This window comes from Lepidochelys kempii, chromosome 4 (genome assembly GCF_965140265.1).
Source record: "Lepidochelys kempii isolate rLepKem1 chromosome 4, rLepKem1.hap2, whole genome shotgun sequence".
Taxonomy (NCBI): domain Eukaryota; kingdom Metazoa; phylum Chordata; order Testudines; family Cheloniidae; genus Lepidochelys; species Lepidochelys kempii.
Window position 1 is genome coordinate 70,597,217 of NC_133259.1, and position 16,105 is coordinate 70,613,321.

General features: G+C 40.7%; 1 protein-coding gene across 8 annotated transcripts in view; it reads left to right on the top strand.

Moving 5' to 3' along the window:
* Positions 1 to 16,105, top strand: part of GALNTL6 (polypeptide N-acetylgalactosaminyltransferase like 6) — a 935,384-nt gene that overhangs the window by 106,047 nt on the left and 813,232 nt on the right. Inside the window, exon 2 of one of the 8 annotated variants that reach the window (XM_073341642.1) lies at positions 13,707 to 13,789. The exons of the other annotated variants lie outside the window; for them this stretch is intronic. The gene's annotated coding sequence lies outside the window, so the exon portion shown is untranslated. The remainder of the gene's footprint in view (positions 1 to 13,706; positions 13,790 to 16,105) is intronic. 8 annotated transcript variants of the gene reach the window in all.

Consider the following 16,105-nt stretch of genomic DNA (forward strand, 5'->3'; position numbering starts at 1 on the left):
CTTGCCCTGGGAGCAGAGCTGCAGCAACCAGAGCCAGAGGGGCCAAAGAAGCATCCCAGGGAGCTGGAGGCAGAGCAGCAGCAGCGTGGAGACAGCGTGGTGCAGCTGGGGCTGGAGCAGTCTGGAGCTGGGTGCGGTGAGCAGCTGGGAAGAGCGAGGGGGACCCTGGGCAGCGGGCCCAGCACAGAGAGACGCCTCAGCCAAGAGGCTCTGCAGGCCAGGCTTGGATCGTAACCTCGACAGGGCGGGGGCGACACTGGGACAGAGGGTCCTACTGCTTAGAGCCTGAGAGCATGTGGCCACCACCAGAGCAAGTGTCCAACCCACAGCATCCCTACAGCACAGCCAGGGCCTGAGAAGGCGGCCTGGGACTTACAAGGAACAGACTGTGAACTGCCCTGACATTCCAGAGACACTGTTTGTGATGTTCCCTGCCACAGAGCGGGTTGATGTGTTTCCTTTAACCTTTCCCATTTTTCCTTATTCTTTTTAAAATTAATTGTTGATTAAATAACTTGCATTTGCTTTAACTTGTATGTAATGGTCAGTGGGTCAGAGAAGTGCCCATTGCAGAGAGAGTGCCCCGGAGTGGGGACACCCTAGCCCCTGACCTAGGTGACCACAGCAGGGTTGGGGGTCGAGCCCCCAGGAATCCTGGGCCCAGCCTTGTTGGCGTTACGAGGACTCTGCCAGACAGGAGAGTGGAAGGGGAGTCCTCAAAGGCACACTGGGTAAAGGAAGTGGGAGCGAGGACTCCGATCCTTTCGCTAGCCCACTTCACCGGGGTAGTGCAGAAGCCAGGAAAGTTCCCCACAAGAGCGGGACTATTCCCCCGCTTACATTAAGCACAACAGCTGGGTTTAGGGTAGAGATTGAGTTAAACCAGTAGTATTTCTTGATTTACAATGGCCACTCCTCCCACTAAGTGCTATTTCATATTTTTTGTTTTCCTCTGTTAAATGGTCACAGGTAGAATTATTTCTCTCTTGGCAGCCAGAAAAAAATTGGGCCTATTGAAACTTTTCCTTTGAAACATTTTTTTTTTACATATAGGTTTTCAACTAAACAAATTTTTTTCATGAAACATGTCTGTGTTCTGCAGAAAATATCAACCTTTCATTGAAAAACCAAACATCCAAAAACTGGAAAAAAAGAGTTCTTAGTGTAAGGGGGAGCTCATTTACACCCTCTTTACATCCAGTGGTGAGCTGCAGGGGAAAGACTTCAGGAACAGACTTTATTTGCATAAACACACCCTACTTTGCCTAGGTGCATAGCATGATGTAGCTGCTTTGCCAAAGTGATCAATTGTGGCTGTTGTTGGGTTGCAAATCACTTTAGTACGACAGTACCAGGAGGAGTGAGCCGGTACGACATTGTGCAACACACTGTGGGAAACAGACTGAGAGGCCTTCCCCATCGGACCGTATGAACTGGAACCGTAAACCCGCTGAATATTAAACCTCACCAAATGAGGGTAGACCCATCTCCAGCCCCGTATTCACTCACTGTACCCAGCATACTGTGGAAAAAGCTAATGTACTCAATGCTTTTTTTGCCTCTGTTTTCACTAACAAGGTCAGCTCCCAGACTGCTGCGCTGGGCATCACAAAATGGGGAAGAGATGGCCAGCCCTCTGTGGAGATAGAGGTAGTTAGGGACTATTTAGAAAAGCTGGACGTGCACAAGTCCATGGGGCCGGATGAGTTGCATCCGAGAGTGCTGAAGGAATTGGCGGCTGTGATTGCAGAGCCATTGGCCATTATCTTTGAAAACTCGTGGCGAACCGGGGAAGTCCCGGATGACTGGAAAAAGGCTAATGCAGTGCCAATCTTTAAAAAAGGGAAGAAGGAGGATCCTGGGAACTACAGGCCAGTCAGCCTCACCTCAGTCCCTGGAAAAATCATGGAGCAGGTCCTCAAAGAATCAATCCTGAAGCACTTGCATACGAGGAAAGTGATCAGGAACAGCCAGCATGGATTCACCAAGGGAAGGTCATGCCTGACTAATCTAATCGCCTTTTATGATGAGATTACTGGTTCTGTGGATGAAGGGAAAGCAGTGGATGTATTGTTTCTTGACTTTAGCAAAGCTTTTGACACGGTCTCCCACAGTATTCTTGTCAGCAAGTTAAGGAAGTATGGGCTGGATGAATGCACTATAAGGTGGGTAGAAAGCTGGCTATATTGTCGGGCTCAACGGGTAGTGATCAATGGCTCCATGTCTAGTTGGCAGCCGGTATCAAGTGGAGTGCCCCAAGGGTCGTTCCTGGGGCCGGTTTTGTTCAATATCTTCATAAATGATCTGGAGGATGGTGTGGATTGCACTCTCAGCAAATTTGTGGATGATACTAAACTGGGAGGAATGGTAGATACGCTGGAGGGGAGGGATAAGATACAGAAGGACCTAGACAAATTGGAGGATTGGGCCAAAAGAAATCTGATGAGGTTCAATAAGGATAAGTGCAGGGTCCTGCACTTAGGACGGAAGAACCCAATGCACAGCTACAGACTAGGGACCGAATGGCTAGGCAGCAGTTCTGCGGAAAAGGACCTAGGGGTGACAGTGGACGAGAAGCTGGGTATGAGTCAGCAGTGTGCCCTTGTTGCCAAGAAGGCCAATGGCATTTTGGGAGGTATAAGTAGGGGCATAGCGAGCAGATCGAGGGACGTGATCGTTCCCCTCTATTCGACATTGGTGAGGCCTCATCTGGAGTACTGTGTCCAGTTTTGGGCCCCACACTACAAGAAGGATGTGGATAAATTGGAGAGAGTCCAGTGAAGGGCAACAAAAATGATTCGGGGTCTGGAACACATGACTTATGAGGAGAGGCTGAGGGAGCTGGGATTGTTTAGCCTGCAGAAGAGAAGAATGAGGGGGGATTTGATAGCTGCTTTCAACTACCTGAAAGGGGGTTCCAAAGAGGATGGCTCTAGACTGTTCTCAATGGTAGCAGATGACAGAACGAGGAGTAATGGTCTCAAGTTGCAGTGGGGGAGGTTTAGATTGGATATTAGGAAAAACTTTTTCACTAAGAGGGTGGTGAAGCACTGGAATGCATTACCTAGGGAGGTGGTAGAATCTCCTTCCTTAGAGGTTTTTAAGGTCAGGCTTGACAAAGCCCTGTCTGGGATGATTTAACTGGGAATTGGTCCTGCTTCGAGCAGGGGGTTGGACTAGATGACCTTCTGGGGTCCCTTCCAACCCTGATATTCTATGATACTGAACATAGCCGCTGTGTGGATAACTTACCCCATTTCTCGATGTCTGTACTCTGACCGGTTAAACTTTTCCCCCAGTCGGGGAGATTGCAGATTATTATGTGATCCTTGCTCCATCAGCTCCTAAATCGAATTTTGCACCCCTTGATCATCTGTACCTTATCCCCTGACAACCAGAAACTTCTATGCTTGAACTCTGTACCGTTCCTTATTTCAACATTATCTTAATAAAATTATTAAACTTGAGTGTGGAGATAAAGAAATGTTATAGTCTTTGTATGAATGGGAGGCAGCAGAACTGTACTTAGCCTGCCCTGATGGAGAGGGTCAGCCTAAACTGAATCTCACTTGCTAGGCAGGGAGTAGGGATGCCAAATCCCAGTGAAGGGGAGAGAGGATGGGGACTATTGTTCCTATGTGGTGGTGTGGCCTCTGCCTATGCAACCCTCTACACCATTTGAACCTCCCCTCTCCACTGTTTAAAGGCGGGGCTGATTAGACTCAAATGAGAGTCCTTGCTTTGTTCAGTGATCACTGGAGTGAAATTACGGATAACCAGGTGCTGAGCCTTAGACCTGGCATGAGATAGTCTTGCAGTGAAAGAGACTGCACATTCTGCACTGGCTGTGAGGTTCTCCAATACATGCTGAAATCACTGAGAGCTGTGTCAAGTGATGGAATCTCAGAAAGTTGACACTGTGGCAGAGAGTGATGATAGAGGAACGGTGGCAGAGTGAATGGTGGCAACTCTGAGCCAGTTGCAGCAGCAGCCTCAGCAGCTGAGGTGTTGCTAAATGCCTCCTCCGCCACCCAGCTTGGGAGGTGAACTCATATAATTGCACCTCTGAATTCAGAGTCTTCGCTGACCAAGGACTGCAACTGTGAGAGGGGTGCAATGGAGAGAGAGGGGAGTGGCATGTTAAAGGAACATTTGTTTGTCAAATGTTCACTCCACATGGTGAGAAGCTGAGGCAAAGGATGCTGCCCAATGTACTTTTGGGTGGATGTTTGGCTGATTCATGGTTCTGTTTCCCACCTTCGCCCTCTTTATTAAAAGTTTTGTTTGCTATACACAGACTCAGGGCCTGTGAGAGGGGAAGTATTGCCTTTTAGAGGTGCCTGGGGTGGTGGTTAATTTTCCCAGATTACTGGGTGGAGCCTCAAGCCAGTTGTGTTTTGTAATGTTAAGAGGAACCCCTAGATATTGAACCTGGCCTTTCTTGCTGTTGACTCCACCTGGCAGAAGGGTTATATTAGGTAAAAATTGAAACATTTTGATTTGGAAATACTGCCACAGTGCTTGATAGGAGTTGGGATATGGGTTCCTTATGCACTATGAGCAGGGGCTCCCATGATGCGCTTCAGCAGCACACCGAAAGGGCAGACCATAGTTCATCACAGAAAAATAGTTTGGCCAGGAAGACCAGCCCATACCAGACAATGGAGGCATGAGTCATCCTAACTCCAGCTCTCATAAGAGACCATAATGGCATTTCCATTTCAAACAAAATGTCCTGGTTTTCAATTTTCCACAAAACCCCCAACCTTTTCTGTGTGGAAAAATACATTTTCCGACCAGCTCTACTCAACCTAGAAATACGATAAATGCTGGAACTTCTTATTAAGCAATGCAGTGGACTGTCATATTGCACTGTATATCTCTTTCAGAGATGTGCTTGCAACCAAGGACAGCTTTGAGGGCAAGAAGAGCATTTGATCCATGATCACATAAGATGTCAAACAATTTGAGGAGCCATGACAAAGAGCAATCATGATATTTTCACTGTGAGGAAAAAATGACGCACATCATCTACTCTTTGGCTCATACTCTTACTACATGTGCACTTAAACAGCTAGCAGATGTCTAGAACAAAAAGTTATAAAGAAGAGCTATCGAAGAACTGAGAAGGGAGATGGCTAGAATCCTGGTAAGCGAAGGCTAGTGCTGAGTCTGATTTTAGAATAAAGTATTTTTTAAGTAATGTGCGAAGCTGTGTAGAAGAAAGTGTTCTTTGCCTTTACCATAGCATCTTCAAAATTATCCACAGCAGAACTTTTGGGAGAAGAGCCAAGTTAACCCAGGCTGCCTTGACTTGATTACAAAATGAAGTTTTTCTTGCTGTGAGAAATTTTCTATTAACTTCACATATTGCTCAGATGTGTTTGTTTATATTGATTGGCCAAACACAAAGGCTTCGCTGCTTAAGGTCAGCGCCTTTGCTGATTATTGGAAGCCCTTTAGGGCATTACATGGGTTTTGGACACATGTCCATCATAACTGACTAAACCCAGTGGGAAGACATTTGTTGAATGAGATTATCAATACCTCCCTTAATGAGGGTAGAGTGCCAGGTGCTCTCAAAAATTGGTGAGGTTTTCAGTTGGTAAACTATAATCCGATGTTTATAATCTTGTTGACTATGTTAGCTATGCCACTTTTCTCTCTTTTTGGGAAAGCTTACTGAGATAGAGTTCTGGCAAAGCTTCTCTGGTAATATCTGGAATCCTCATTTCTTTAATGCTGGTCAATCCAGTTTTAGATATGGCTTTGGATACAGCTAAACATCATTAGACATACTGGTTGATGACTTCTTCCTAATAATAGGTGATGTCTCAGTTGATTTTATCAGATCAATCTTTGATACTGTTGCTCCCTCGTCACATATCTGTGATCCATAGACCATAGTTGGGATTGCTTTAGAATGGCTCATTCCTTTGCAGCTGAGAGAACTCAGGATAATCATGGAGTATAGGTCAGTTGACCTGAGGGTACTCTAATGCCAGTGTCACAGAATACTATTCTGCCTCCTTTCTGCTCAACTTTTTATATTAGGCATCTGAGAGACAGTTGTGAGATATCTTCAGAACACTGATGATACTCAGCTCTACATCTCTATTTCAACTGATCCTGTTGATGCAGTGGAACAAATTACTTAGAATCTGCAGGATCATGGGATCTAGATAAAGGTAACTGGCTGAGATTCAATCCCTATATGATAGAGATATTGTTGGTAAATTGAGGGAAGCAGTTACATGAAATAATAAGTATCATATCAGCACCCTGACTGAGGCAGTGCTTCTGATATTTGTGTCTCGGTTTCACAGTTTCTGGGTTTGATAGACTTCAGGCTACTATTAGATGCTCAAGCAGCAGCTGTAGCCAAAAAGGCTCTTTCATCTTTATTGGGTGAGATGAATATGATTGTTGGTTCTGGATGAGGATCTTGCTTTGCTTACTTTTGTCTCTTCAAGATTAGACTTCTGGAATGAGCTTCTACATAGGACTGTATCTTCATACCTCTTTGAGAAAGATGCTTGTTCAGAATATGGCAATCCTCCTACTGTACAGTTTCATAGCACTTCAACCACATTAAGAGCACATAATGCCAATGTTCTGGAGGCTGTATAGGCTGCCTTTCAGTTTCCAGGTGGAATCCGAGGTGTTGTTTTTAGCCTTTAATACCCTAAATGGCTTGAGATCATGTTACCCGAGAGACTTTCTGCTTTGTTCTATACTGCTCGAGTTTTCATCAGCTGAGGAATGAAAGCTGTAGTTGTAGGGAGCTAAACAGAGATAACAGAAGGTCATTCTCTGTGAAGGCCTCTCTGTTCTAGAATGCCAGAGTCCAGATTTGTTAACTTTTCACACAGGGTTCAAGGCCCATTTTTCCTCCTAAGCATCTGGGTAGAAATTGTCTGGGGTTGTGGAGCTTTTATCTTGATAATCGGGGTGTTAGGTATTTGTGGTGGGATGAGTAATTTATTATGTTTTTATGTGAGATAGCAAAGTTAATTGTCATATGGGCACCTGGAGAATGAGATAAGTATCTATTGAGGGTCAGACACTGTTGCATAAGACATTTACAGAAGGCATCTATATCCCATTTTCAAAAGTTACTGGGGTACTCTGGAGTCTCTTTTACAGAAAGTCAGTGGGTCTTGGACTCGTAAGTCTTTTTTTCAAAATTGGACTTCCATATCACTTAAGTTCTTTGGACAATTTTACCATAATTCTAAAGATATAAAAATAAGTACAAAATATTATTTATATTTTGTACTGTTTTTACATGTTCAGATTTGAATCCCTTCCGCAGAGAAGAAGAGAGAATACACTTTCAAAAGCAGCTTCAGTTAAGACTTCTTCGCATTCTTGCTATCTCTACCCTTATATTCCAGTTTGTACAGCTCTTAGCCCAGTGGGGATCCAAGTCCATGACCTAGAGCTCCTAGGTGATACGGTAATAAAACCGATATTTTTATATATTTTGTCTTTTGTTATTCCTGCCAAGACAATCTGCTGGAGATTTTTAATTTGTGCCTAAGATTTAGAGAAAATTAGGGAAAGCTGATTCACCGTTTAGTTAAAAATGAGTATTTGTCAAGTCTCAACTCGCCTTAGTAACTGACTAACATTTGAAGAAAATGTGTTTTATAATAATTATTAAAGATATATGCCAAATACAAGTAGTTGACTTGGACTTTTATTAGTTCATAAACCTTTACTTGTCCCTTGTTTACCAACAAATTTTCATGGTTACATGGGGAGCTGTGCTTTAGAATCCATTTAGTCCCTCTGGAATGCACTCCTTAGTGACAGGTCTGGCTTCCTGCACCTTTCTCAAGGGGGAACCATGCAGTCCTACCACTCTTAGACTGGATCTCTGGCTGCAGCCATCCTGTTTGCTATATTAATCCAACAGTCTTAACTGGGTTTGGTGTCTATGACCAGAATAAGTTTGAAGGGACACAAAAACTGCTTCTTCAAAACAATGCATTATTTGTTCACCCAAATGTGCATAGCAATGGGTAAAAACCATTAAAGGCCTATATTCATATTTCCTCTTACCCACATGTTATTCTTTCCTTGTAAACTTTGGTAAATTCCATTCACCCTAGTTACCTCAATATCTAGGCTGGTAGGAACAGCCTGTGACATTCTCTGTCAGAGACCCAGCTCCAGCTGCTTCTGACAACCCACTCAACTACCCTTTCTGCCTAGCTCAGCATCTTTAAGGTTTTAGTATGCCCTTTGACCTTAGATTTGCTCTGGGAAGAGTGAACTTTGCCAGCCTAGTGTGTGAAAAGGCAGGGGGTATTTTCCACTTAATAGCTTCCCCATCATTTCTTCATGGACCCTCTTATGATATCTTTGCCATTGTCACCTTTTCTGTTGTTGTCCCTCTTATACCTTCCTTGATGTAACTCTATTCATTTGGGCAGGATAACATTACAGAGGTAAACTAAGACGTACATGATACTTAAGGTGAAGATTTTTGTCATGGTTATTTTTAGTAAAAGTCACAGATGTGTTTTCTTTCAAATTTATGAAAACTTAGTTAAGCTATGTAGGCCACAAAGTAATAGGCTATATGGGAGATTACCATTATACTGGTTAATGAAACATGCTATAAGATATCATCATCCTATAAATAGTATTCTGGGTAAAATTGCAGCAATTTGCAGCCTGAACAACTTTAAGCATGAACTTCATCAGCTGATTGACAATTATTGCTAAAATGATTCTTTATTGCCAATTAATCCTTAAATTTCTAATTTTCTTAAATTGATGGGTTCTCACAATGAATTTCATAGGAACCTTAAATGCTACTTGGAACAGCTGTTCTTCCAGAATACTGCCACTGATTTATGTAAATAGATTTTATTCTGTACTTGTTTGCTGTTCGCCCATTGCTGTTACCTTAGAATATGGCAAGCAGGACTTTTACAAATTGGAAAGTCTTCAAACAGTCCTATTTGTTGAGAAAATAGTAGCAAAACAGAGTTGTGGGTATAGAATGTCTTCTATATGTTAATAACAGAAAACTATGTTTTAATAACAGAAAACTATGGAAAAATATGGCAAGAGAAATCTTCAATATCTAATTTTTATCTGAATTATTTATCACTAAAATAAAGGAGAGGTAGTTTGTTTCTTGGCATGGACAAAGTAAAGTATTATACTTTCAACAGATTTGTGACTAAGGAAGGATTGTTGCCATCGGAGGATCATGAGATAATGAGGCCACTGTCTGTACTGTCTTCTTTCACGTCCCAATTCTAATGTTGCTGAAGTCAAACTCAGATGACAGTGACTTGAAGAAGAGCCTAGGTCTGTGTAACTAACAAAATCTTCATTAAAGAGATGTGAAGCAGTGAGGAACATTTTGTGCTGGAGAAAAATGCAAACACTAGACATAGCTACAGAATAGTGAATTAGAATTGAAAATTGGAATTATAAGAGTTCTGAACTTTGCTTTAGTAGCACAATGGTGTGACTGTGTAATGCATCGATTTGGGAAACTATATACATTTCTCATGTAATTATATAGTTTGTGTATTTTGTTAAACATAATGTAAATGAGATTCATATCTATGGCCTGATCCTGCAAGGTGAACTGCATAGGCAGATTGGTTGAAGTAATCTCAGGGTGGAAACTCATTCCCTTCCCCTTGCCCAACAAGCTCCTCCCTATTCCAGCATACCTGCTGTGACAAGGCTGTGAATCACCAGCTGGGGACTTGACCATGGTTTTTGCTCTCTTTTGTCTTTCGGAGTGCCAAAATGGGAGCAAAATAGGCAGAAAAACTTCCCCAAATCATTGATTGTGTCCTCTTAATTTAATATACATATGTGTGTGTGTGTGTGTGTGTGTGTGCATACACTCATGCTCAGGCACACACACAACTGTAAGGCTGAAAATGTTGGATGCTACTGTAATAGGCAAAATTTAGGAGTAACAGTTATTGTTGGGATGGTAATGTGACCCTATTTTTTCTAATCTGTATTCACAACATATTTTGCTTACAAATGTGGAGAAGCAGAAAACTTCTATTATTTCCATCATTATTCCCTATTTGTCTAATGGGAACTTCTGCTGGAAATGGCAGGATCTTTCAAATCAGTTAAAACTGGGTGGGTATCTATTGAGTCTACCAAAAATAGTTCTGTCCAAAATAATGGCCCTACAAACACTGTCTTGTGCCTGCCTATGAGTATGTACATGAGTTGTCCCACTGAATTTGTTCAACAGACCTGTGTTGAATGATCTTATGCAATTTATATTCTGCAGGTCCCTTTCAGGTAATTGTTTCTCTTATGGGAATTGCTTGGGCTACAATGCTAAGGAATACAGGAGGGGCAAAATGGACCATTTTTCTTTTGTTATATTAAAGATACACAGAATTGCTGACTGTACAAATTATTTGCTTAAACAAGCAGTTAAAAGAGCATGCAAGATAGACATGATAAGGAAGTACAGCAGTCAAGGCAATATAAGTTATGGTCACCATAAGTATAGATTTTGTTGTTTATATATCAGGTTAAAATTGTTTCTAATATAATTCACATGTTTATCTAATAGAGGCAGTAAGTGGATCCTTGTGTCTCAGTTTTTTTACTAGGTAGTACAGTATTTTGATCTTACTGAAGTGGGGACAAAAACCTAGGAGAGTAAATAGATAAAGCAGTTCCCTCTGTTTTTATCAGATTGTGAAGCAAAACACTGCAAACTTTCTGGTTAAGAGCTGTATGTGATTGCTGAAATGTACAGGAAGACCAGAAGAACATGTAATACATATTATTTTAGCTTAAGACAAATAAGTATGATGAATGCTTGAAGTAAACAGGAGACTAGAATACTACATACTATCAATTTTCATATAAATATGGCATTAGATGTTTGTGTAATGAGTGGATGAGAGAACTGGAAACACTGGCAGTCATATTCTAAGATATATATATATATATATATATAGAGAGAGAGAGAGAGAGAGAGAGAGAGAGAGAGATAGTATGTATTCATTTGCTATGGTAGAAATCAGGGCTAACTAACAGTAACTGAACTCTCCTTACCCACAAAAAGTGTTTTAAAAAAAAACATATACAACAAACATGAGAGAAAAACATTGTAGGCCATATTTACCCATCATTACTCAAGTTGAATAGTACCTTACTCCACAAATGGTTCCATTGAAATGAATTGGACTACTCATGGAGGACGGTATTAGTCAGTGTAAGGATGGCAGTGTCCTTAATTGAGCGAACAGTGTCTTTCTCTGCCACCAGGGAATGCCAAATCTCAAGTGCAATGAATATTGTCATAAGAGAAAATGGCCTGATTTCTCAGTAACACCAAGGCCTCTGCACAACACTCTGGCCATATAAAGGGGCCTTAAAATGGGCATAATTGTAATTTGCATCTATATTAATTCCCCTCTTTCAGAGTACTATAAAGGGATGTTAATGTAAATGAGAATCATGCCCAATAAGTGTGAAATTGTGCAGAGGGAAACTTTGAAACCTGTCATGATATTGTTATGGACACTGGAAAGCAAACCAGATCCAGGGCATTTTGAGAAATTATTTGTATAGTCAAGTCCTTTTTAAGCTTTTGTAGATGATGGACTTTAATGCAACCCCTTCCATACTTTCAGCCTTGCCAGATTCTTTAAAAAATATAACTTTTCTGTTATTGTTAGTACCTAATGATAAATCAGTGGAAACATTTATATGAATTAACATTCGCTACTGTTTAAGGTTTGTTTGTATGTTTGTTTGGTTTTTTTGGAAAGGAATAATGTTCCTTTAACTTACCAATCAATGAGGATTCCTCAGTTGTCTGATGGTGACTTGAAACGATACTCTTAAGAAAATAAGATTGCTGCTGAATTTTGGGGAATCCTGGATGCTGGTTGCCCGATAAGGAGGCCGAGATAAAGGGCTTGATCCTGCGCCATTAGCTTCAATAAGAGTATTGCCAATGACCCCAATGGGAGCAGGATCAAGCCCTTTATCTCATAAAGTAGCCATAAAGTATTTGCATTTGACATTTTATGAAAGATTACTGAAGAGACAAGGCAAACTGATATGCTGCTGAGGTTGAGGAATTGGCAAGGTTGGACATGCAGCATGACCAATCCCTGAACTATTTGACAACCAAATAGGGAGGAAATGTGGTCCAGTGGACTGGGAATCAAGATTTCTCTTCTGTAATCCCAGCTCTGTCTCTGACTCTTTTTGTGTAACTATAGGCAAGACATTTAGCTTCTCTGTGTCTCAGTTCATCTCTTTGTATAATGAGCAAAACAATACCCCTATCTTAAATAATTATTAGTAAAGTGTTAGGAGATTCGCAAGAAAGGCACTTTAGTGATGCAAGATATTACTACTATTAATCATTTTTTTAATAAAAAAGAAACAAATCTCTGCAACTTTTGAGTCTCTGCTCATTAAAATACAGTTGAATGTACTGCTCTTGGCCCTCAGGGGCTACTGTGGGAGCAGATACCTCTGTGTGTGTCTCTAACAGGTACCATAGGATGAATATTAAAGGAAAAAGAAGTTTGCAATTTGTCATCAAATATAGACATTATTTTGTTTTCAAGTGGTTAACAAGTGTTACAGAATAGAGCCTTTTAGAAGATTTATTTGTGAGTAATTTTGTATTCCAGGCATTAAGATATAAAGAATTAATAGGCACTGGTATTTGAATTTTCTACTACTAGAAATACATTTGAAAAGAAATGATCATTAGAGCAATAGATCAGAGTGTCATCAGCATAACAATGAAATTGGAGGGCATAACTAACCATAATCTTGCCTACGGCTGACATGTAAAGAGGAAATTTTAAAAGACCTAATGTGGTTCCCTGGGAAATTCCAGATGTCACAGAAGAGAAAAAAAAAATAGATGGGGAATAGATTTTATTCCCGTTAGTAAGACCAGAATGAAAAAGATAAATGTGGGTAGTATTTTCTCATAACATGCATTTTCCTTAATATGTAATTGATCCTTTATAAAGTTAGGCTTTCAGTACCAGTTATTTTTATTTTAAATTGTTCATTTTACCTAATTTCACTAGTCTACTGATAGCCATAGACAACACCATTGTACCGCACTAGATAATACTCATGTACTTTCCCTTTTTATAATTGATTTTTATTTCTGAAATAAAAAGTGCACTTCAGAGCTGTCAGCCACTGGGCGGTTCTTTGCATTATGCAATCCCTTTCACGTAAATGTCTTTCCAGTCAGCCAGAGAATAACCTGCCCTTGAGTGAGGGTGTCTGTGATTGCACTGTGCATCCACCAATGTCACTCCTATGAGCATGGTTGCCACATCTCTCTATTCCTGTAAGGGAGGCAGGTGTGGATAGGGTTAGACATTATGGCAGCCATTATGTGGCTGCTTCAGAAGGGGAAGTTCCTCCTTTGAGTAGATAGCAATCTGTCTTTGCAATACAGAAAGGCAGCTTGTACTAAGGGAAGAGCTCCTGAATCCTTATCCTGGCTCTGACATTGACTTACTGAGCAAAACTGGGTCATGGCTTTTGGGTAAGTCACTTAACCTCTGTACTTTCATATCTGCATCTGTGGAAGAATGTACCATAAGTCAGTCACAGTATGAAAGCAGAATTGTAGGTATTCTGAGCCTACTAACAGGGGCTTATATGAAATCTGAGCTTATCTGTCTCTTATCTTCCAGACTGAAAATTAAAGGCCTCCCTTCTACCTTTCCAAGAGCTTGTGGAACTTCAGAGAAAATGCTGATGAGACAGTTTTGTTCAGGTGATTTTGTGGCGTTAAAAGTGATGCACTTTAGCTCTTTTCATTTAAAGCTCAGCTAAGCAGGGTCATTTTCTTTGAAGCCTTGATGCTGCTTAAAAGGCCCTAGGCAGCCTGGTGGCTTTTCTTGGTGAGCTATTTGACCACTATGGTCTGTGGTTCACAGGTGCATATGTGTGTGAGAGAGAAAAACAGTGTGTGTATGTGTGTACTACATATGTGTTGGTGATATCTATGTGATATATTACAGAGCCATGCAATAAATCACCCCCCTTGAGTGTCTTGTTAACCCTCTTCCCACTAAAGCATCTCCACCAGGATTACGTCCAGTATTCCATGGGTGAAGTTCTACCCCACTAAAATCGAGTTTTGTCACCCGAGCCAGTATTTCACCACATACTTCTGAGTAACTTCGAACAGCCACCATTTTCAAAGAAAAATCAACCTGCCTGAGAAGTGTTTACTCCTTTCCCAAATGTGGAATTTCTCCTAAAAACTTACATTTGTGCAAGATTTGCAATATTTAGTACTTGGACCAGTGGCCGATTGAAGTTCTGATATATTAGGAACTTTCAGGGTGAAAAAAGAGAGGTTTATGCCATTGAAAAAGGAGGCTTCCCAGCTCCGTAGGGTAAGAAGCACAAGCTTCTATCCCTGGAATAGCCTGAAAAAAATGGCATCAAAATGTTGATATATTTGTTTATAGAAAAGCTATTTTAGGCTGTATTTTAGAGGTTTTAAAGTAAAAACGTAAGAACGGCCGTATTTGGTCAGACCAGTGGTCCAACTAGCCCAGTATCCTGTCTTCCAACAGTGGCCAGTACCAGGGCTTTATGGGAACTGTACAGAATAGTGCAATTTTGGAGCCTTCCATCCATGTCTTTCTCTCCTGACATCTGGCAGTCAGAAGTTTAGGGTCACCTACACTATTAACTATGTGTTTTTCCCCACTTCTTCAGAATTGTGAACAGTTGGACTTGTAGTTCTAAGACAGACAGCTGGCTTTACAGGAAAAGAGGTTATAAGAACAAGCCCCCAAAACAGGCTTTAGAAAATACAGTAAGATACACTTCCCTGCCTGGAAGAGCATTCAGTCTAAATTATATATACATTACATTAATTACAAAAAATCAAAACTAATAACTCTAATAACCTAAAAATAGGTTTGCTGTAAAAACTGTGGCATATACAGAGTGCATGATAGTGATGCATAAAAATCGTATTGCTGCTTTACTGGGTGACCTGCATAACTAACAAGGGATTAGCTACTCTTGAGTAATATGTCCTTCGATTTACATTGAAAATAAATTTTATTACACCACAAAATGCTCAGAGAATTCTCTCTCTGTGGAAGGACACAGTATGTTCCATTAGGGTGAATTTCACCCCTTTGTAGGGCACCAGCTATGTGCCACTTAAGTCCTGCTTACAGCCTGAATCCTGCTAGCTGTTTCATGCAGGCAGACCTCTTGAAGTCAGTGAGACTCTGCAGGGTCATTGAGGTCTGCCTGTATGGAGCAGCTTGCAAGACTGAGGTCTTAGTCTTCAAGATAAAATGTAAGTGATCCACAGTGTGCATAGCCTTGTTGGTGTTCTGGCCAGGGTGAATTTCACCCATAAAGAAGACATTAGTGTCTAAGTTTCTTTTCAGAAAGATGCTCCCTCTAAAGAGTTGTGGTTTGTGTTTTTGTTTTTGTTTTTTTTAAAAAAATCTCATTGCTAAACTTTTACTAAGCAGGGAAATTTCCACTTTCATCCAGTCTCATGTGACTTTTTTCTTTCTTTGTAAATAACTTTCAAAATAGACAGCACTGAGATAATATGGAAGCTATGCCCTAAACAGATAGAGCACACTTAATAGGGAAACTTGGGATAGCTAATCAATCTACATATCACTTTCATAAATTCCTTCATGCAACTTTTTGCATGCTTGTTTGTTTGCAACAGCACACTCCAAAACATATTCATTTTAAGTTGTCATGTCAAAGAATTCCCTAATGAATCTTCAGGCAAATTTTTTTATTGTACTTGTAGGAATCTTTTGAAAGGACGTATATATTTTTTCCCTTTTACATGTCAGGGAAATAAAATCTGTTAGGAAACCCCCCACACCTCCTATAGGACACTTGAAAAAAGCATTCCAACACTGATAGATAAAATAATATTAATTAATATTTGATACCATATTAGTTGCAATATTATAGCAATCCTAATTTTAATTGCAATGGGAATCCATTTTGAATTGCGAACAACAAAGAATGAATTAAATATATTTCTACCCATTAACTAATAATTTTGAATTAAATTAATTCTGAGACC